Source organism: Mus pahari, chromosome 6 (genome assembly GCF_900095145.1).
Source record: "Mus pahari chromosome 6, PAHARI_EIJ_v1.1, whole genome shotgun sequence".
Classification (NCBI taxonomy): Eukaryota; Metazoa; Chordata; class Mammalia; order Rodentia; family Muridae; genus Mus; species Mus pahari.
This window is the reverse complement of record NC_034595.1, coordinates 100,639,926-100,646,273: the sequence shown is the minus strand read 5'-3', so window position 1 is coordinate 100,646,273 and position 6,348 is coordinate 100,639,926. Positions and strand designations below refer to the sequence as shown.

Here is a 6,348-nt window from a genome sequence, read left to right as displayed (position 1 = left end):
AGAGCGCCTAGGACAGTAGCCACTCCTCCTGCAGTACTCTTAGCTTGTCTAGGTTTTGGTTTTGCTTTGTTGTTGTTTTCTGAGTGACTGTGGCGATGCTCAGGGCTCTCCAGACCTTTATTTGGCAGTGTGCCTTTGCATCAAGAGAAGACTTTGTTTTTGAAGAGCGGGGGGTTCGGAAGGCACCTGCGGCGTTACCCTCGCAGGGCTCGCTGGGCTTGGGGCGGGGCTGGAGAGGCATAGGGGACCAGTTGTTTTTCCTGTTATCTGTAGAAAGGAAACAAAGTGGGAAGTGGAGTGTGCGGGCTGTCAGTAGGCGGGCCTGTCCCGCTGAGCGCCCCGCCTCTGGCTCACTCGCTCCTTGCCTTGGGGCTGCCAGCTCCGCGGGCCCAGCTGCTGGACCGGTAAGTGCTCTCCACGGGATTTATTGCCGAGGTGAGAAGACTGGGTCGGAAGGTGGCGAGGGGGTTCGGGGCCGCTCTCTCACACGCTCCCAGCACGCACACCCAGTGCGCGCCTTGACTTTGGGCGCCTCCTGGCGTCTGACAAGGGGGCAGTGGATCGCTCTGAGCCGGTCTGCGGCGACCCAGGCCTGAGCTTCCCTGGGGTTTAGGATGTGCCCTGTACCAGCATCTCCCTTACACCTGTCTCTGTGCACCCGAATCTCCGGACAGAGGCTCTCCAGCGGGCAGTGAGATCCGTGTTATGTTCTAGGGGTTCGGGTAGTGCGGTGAGGCTGAGCTGGAGCAGGATCACTGGGTTTGCCAGTCCAGGCGCGGGGACAGGAGAGCGTCAAGATCCTCTGCCACCTAGCCCTGCGGTCATCTCAGCCTTTTCAGGGAGGGTCAGGACTGGCTAGGGGCAGACACTGACGTTTCTGGGCCCTCCTTCCCTCTCTCTCCCCACTGCCTGTGCAGCTTGCCGCAGAGTTTTGGACCCAGGCGAGAGTTAGATCACTACAGATCTGTGGCTGAGCCTGGGTTACGGCGGCAAAACCGCCTCCAGCTTTGCATTTCCGGACTTTTTTTTTTTAAAAAATACTCTTGCCGGTAAATCAGCCTGAATGGGGCTTTTTTTTTAAAGTTTAGTTTCCTGTTCTTATTTATACTTCCTCCTCTGCACCTCATCCTTAAGAGATAGGGAGACCAACATGACCTTATGTAGGACCAGGGGATAGGAGTACTTCTAAAGTGGCCGACAGGTAGAGACTCCAGAACCCAGGACAGGACTAACGGCAGAGGAGGTCATGGGTACTCTGGGGTGGGAGTAGAGGCTGGGGATGGGCTTTGCAATGTCAGGGTGTGACATACGGGGGGGGGGGCTCATCTAGCTCCCTTAAAAATCCCTCCAGTTTGCAGATGGAATGTGGGGTCCTCTGAGCAGTCCATTGGGTTCAGGCTCTGCCAGGAGTAGGGACCTGTCAGCTTGCAGCCTCACCAGTCAGTGGAGCTTGAAAGAAGCAGGCTGGGAGGCAGAGGCAGGCGGATTTCTGAGTTCGAGGCCAGCCTGGTCTACAAAGTGAATTCCAGGACTACGCAGAGAAACCCTGTCTCGAAAAAACAAAAAAAAAAGAAGAAGAAGCAGCCCCCCCCCCAAATGCCACAGTCTTTGGTGTATGTGGGATGAGTGGGGGGAGGGAGAGCGAGAGATTGAGGTTGAAATTCCCCAGTCAGGAGTGGCTCACTCTCTCCAAAGGGACTTGCCAAGTAAGGACATAATCCCTGTTCTCATCCCTGATACCACAGGTTTCCCCCCCCCCCCCGCAGTGTTGGTTCTTGGCTGTAGAATTCTACCATAGGGACATTCTCCTACAAACTTGCCCCGCTGACACACAAGTTTGCTGTGGGTTCCATCCCTTCTCTGCTCAGCTGCATCAGAACTGATGCTCACTAAGGTCTCACCAGGACTAGAGGTTATGCTAAGAACAAGGCGGGTAGGGAGACTGCAGGCTTCTGCGGGTGGGGGTGGGAGGGGCTGGGGTCCACAAATAGAGGAGGCGGTTTGGTCCTTGTTGCCGAGGGGTTGCTTCCTGCTTTTCTGTGTTTTTCTTCATCTGCACTAGAGGGAAGTGAATGTACACTGTATGAAGCAATTCTGCCTTTGGCTGCTCTTTTCAAAATTATTGTTGCTGGGAGCAGTTCCCCTCTGTGGGTCCAGCGCCCCAGCAAATGTCTCATTTAGATGGGACCTGAAGAATGCTTCCGTGACTCCCCAGGGAACCGTGCTTCCCAAGAGGTCTGATAGTAGGGCTGGTCCGGAAGGCGAGTGCCCCTGGGGGATGGGCAAGGAGAGCCCTGAGCAGGGCAAGTGTTACAGTAATGAATGAGTAGCTTAGAGGACAGCAGGAGCCTGGCTTGCTATGGCAGTGAGAGATTCACCAGCTTTATCTGGAATCGGCGCTCACTGCAGATCTCTGCTTGGTTCTGCTGTTCAACGATCAGACTGAATGGTCATTGTGGAATTCCCCAGCTGTCATAACAAAAATGCTTGCCGGTTTCAAGGTGGAAAAAAGCCATCAACCGGGAACCTCCCCGAGCTCTCTTTGCACCCAAACACCGTGTGTGTGACTTTCTGTGGGGTGTGCTCTGCTCTCCCCCAGGGCCAGGGCCGTCCCTGGGGCCTGAGAAAGTTCCCCTTCCGGTTGAATATGCATGCAAACCCTTGAGGCTTTGAGGATGGCTGAGGGTCAGGCTGCTGCCTGAGAAGGGCGCTGGGGAAGGTGCTGGGTGTGACCTGCTGGCCCCTGATGGATGTGGCAGCTACAGCTAGGAGCTCCACTCCTGAGGGGAAAGTAATTCCATTTTCACAGAATTGAAGGAGGAGGGTAGGGAGCACTGGGAATGGGGAACGGAGGAGAGACCCAAAAGGGGAGCACCTTGCTTGGGGTTCAGGTCCTATTGGGATGCCATGTTGGTTCCTGTGGCAGCTGTACCAAAGGATCAACAGTTTGGAGCCTTAAAGACAACAGATTCTGGTTCTCCTGGCTGCTGTGTCCCTATGTGCCTTTTGTGTGTTCTAGTCTCAGTATCCATATTGATAAAAGGAACGGTTGCTCACAATCATCTATTGACCTGTATGTTAAATTGCACACAGCCAGCAGTGGTGGCGCAGGACTCCTAGCACTTGGGAGGCAGAGGCAGGCTGATCATTGAGAGTTCGAGGCCAGCCTGGTCTACAGAGTGAGTTCCAGGACAGCCAGGGCTACATGAGAAACCCTGTCTCAAAAGACCAATAAATAAATAAAATAAGAACTATACATTAAAAAACAAAAAACAAAAAACCCAACAAACAGAAATCTATTCAGGAACCAGAAGTTTGAAGTCAGAGTCCCAGCAGGTCCGAGTCTCCTCCAGGACCTTAGGGTAGACCTTGCCTCTCCTAGCTGCCAATGGCTTCAAGAGGCCTTGGCTCATAGGCCTCTGTCCTCATATGGTTATCTCCTCCAGTATGTGTGGCAGTTGTGCCTCTTGTAAGAACCCTTGTAGCAGGAAGTCATTTTGAACTTCATTAGTTAAAGTCCTTTAACTAATTAAAGCCATTAGTCATAAAGTCATTCATTAACTTATATATGCAAAAATCCTTTCTCCAGAGCGGAGGAGATGGTTCGGTGGAGCACACTTTACCTGAGTACTAGCCAAAGAGCCCGTGTTCAGAAACAACAATGAAAACCATCCAAGGTGTGTAACAGTCCCAACAGTGGGAATAAATACAAAGACTGCTGATAAATAAATACCTAACTGGTGAGCTCTAGGCCAAGGGAATCCCTGTCTTGGGCTGGCATGATGGCTCTGCAGGAGAAGGGGCTTGCTGCCCAAAGATGCAAGCATGATGACCCAGACTCCAGATAAATGGAGAAGGAGGAAACTGTCTCCACAAAGATGTATTCTTTTTTTTTTTTTTTTTTTAAAAAGATTTATTTATTGTTATACACTGTAGCTGACTTCAGACACACCAGAACTCATTATGGGTGGTTGTGAGCCACCATGTGGTTGCTGGGATTTGAACTTGGGACCTTCGGAAGAGCAGTCAGTGCTCTTACCCGCTAAGCCATCTCACCAGCCCCAAAGATGTATTCTTTAGTGTTCCCGCGGAAACACTCCGTCTAGGTTCGTCCTGAAGGGCGAGACTATTCTAAAAGGGAATAGGCTGTGAAAGGAAATTGAGCCTAGACAAGACTCTGATCAAGGCTCGATTTTTAATAACCGGACTCTGTTTAAGTAACATGAAAAAATCCCAGCCCCCTCTTTTAGTCTTTTGAAGTTGCTGGCAGCGGTCCAATTGTAGGCGGGTCCGAGGATCGTAGGCGGGTCAGAGGATTGAGGCGGGGATGAGTGTCGGTTGACGTAGGTGGTTCCAAGGATGCTGCATTCTGGGAGATCTGAGGTGGTCCTCTCGGTAGGTGGTGGAAACACAGCAACTTTCTGGTATGCCTATGCGCCTGTACGGGGCTGGCGTTTTGAGGGAGAGTGATTAGTGGAGGTGGGAGACCCCAACATATTCTGACCTCCACGTGTGTGCTGCGGCATGTCCCACACCATGCACATATAAAATAATAATAATAATAATAATAATAATAATAATAATAATAATAATAATAATAGGGGGCTGGAGAGATGGGTCAGGGAAGCACAGCACTCATTCTCTTCTAGAGTTTGGTTTCCAGCACCCACCTGGGACAGCTCACAGCACCCTGTAACTACCTCCGCCAGAGGAGCCAAAGCCCCTTCTGGCTTCCACGGGCTCTGAACTCATGGCGTACACTCTCAGACACATCCATATCAATTTTTAAAAAAATCTTCTGATTTTCATTTCTTTCTTTTTTGGTTGTTGTTTTGTTTTTCGTTTTTCAAGACAGGGTTTCTCTGTGTAGCCCTGGCTGTCCTGGAAGTCACTCTGTAGACCGGGCTGGCCTCGAACTTTGAGATCCACCTGCCTCTGCCTCCCAAGTGCTGGGGTGAAAGTTGTACATCATTTCTACCCAGCAAAAAAATTAAAAATATTAAATAATAATACCCTGTCTTGCCAGGTGGTGGTGGTGCACACCTTTAATCCCAGTATCCTGGAGGCAGAGGCAGGTGGGTCTATGAGTTCAAGCCCAACCTGGTCTACAGAGTGAGTTCCAGGACATCTGTGGCTATACAGAGAAACCCTGTTTCGAAAAACCAAAAATAAATAATACCCTGTTTTAAAATAAGGTGGACACACACACACACACACACACATACACACACACTCATATACTCATATACTCCAAACACAAACTTTTTTTTTTTTTTCAATCAATGGCGAGATTCGAGGGCAGTTCACCCTTGAGAGGCACCGGCCAGCTCACCAGAGCAAAGGGAGTATTCTGTGTAAGTTTTCCAAGGAAGAAGCTGGTGTCGTCTTCCCACTCCTGCCCTGCCCTGTCTCTTCTGCAGGGTGACCTTAGGCTGGTATTTCAGCTCCCAGCGACCTTTGCTGAGCTGCTGTCCCAAGTATCCCCCCTGCTTCCCTTCCCCCGCGTTGTGACTAGCATCAGCTTTCTAGTCTGTCCTGCTGAGTGACATGTATGGGACTCCCGGGGAGGGATGGGAGACACTGTGTACGCTTCCGTCCTTCTCTTTCCTGTAACCCTCTCAGTCTCAGCACCTGCTGGCTTGGTGCCTTCTCTATGGCCAGAGGAGGTGACAGTAGCCCCTCTCTTTGCCGCTGAGTTCCCATGTCCTCCTTGGGGACTGTGATTTGCCTGACAGAGATTTCATGAGACGTGGCTTGTGGTGTTTGAAGGGAACTGGGGAGCCCCCGTTACTGAAGTCTGCAGGAAGCAAGAGGGACCATGATGGCATCAGAGGTTCTCCAGGAGCCACTCTACAGGGGACATTGCTTTTCTTGTTGTGGAGGCTGGAGCAGTGTGTTCGTAACATGGAAGGGATGACAGACCCACCAGGGTGAGGATGTGGCAGTCCTCACGCAGGGCAGGGCAGGGCAGGGCAGGGCAGGATTACTCTACAGAGTGTGGAGCCCAGGCTTTTCCTGGGAGCCAAGCTCTCTCGCTGAGTGGCAGCCTCCAGCACAGAACTGGGTTTCAGCTTCATCTGCTCTTTAAAAATAATTTTGCTGGACCCGGCAATGGTGGCACACACCTTTAATCCCAGCACTTGGGAGGCAGAGGCAGGTGGATTTCTGAGTTTGAGGCCAGCCTGATCTACAGAGTGAATTCTAGGACAGCTAGGGGGCTATAAAAAACTCGAATCCCGCCGGGCGTGGTGGCGAATGCCTTTAATCCCAGCACTCGGGAGGCAGAGGCAGGTGGATTTCTGAGTTGGAGGCCAGCCTGGTCTACAAAGTGAGTTCCAGGACAGCCAG

The 6,348-nt window shown here is 51.5% G+C and overlaps 1 protein-coding gene across 3 annotated transcripts in view; it reads left to right on the top strand.

Annotated features, from left to right (window-relative positions):
* The first annotated feature begins 249 nt into the window (after nucleotides 1-249).
* The window catches only part of Pik3cd (phosphatidylinositol-4,5-bisphosphate 3-kinase catalytic subunit delta), a 49,560-nt gene continuing 43,461 nt past the window's right edge, over nucleotides 250-6,348 (top strand). For 2 of the 3 annotated variants that reach the window (XM_021200669.1, XM_021200667.1), the window contains exon 1: nucleotides 250-404. The gene's annotated coding sequence lies outside the window, so the exon portion shown is untranslated. The remainder of the gene's footprint in view (nucleotides 405-6,348) is intronic. The other variant, XM_029539788.1, reaches the window with a different exon arrangement.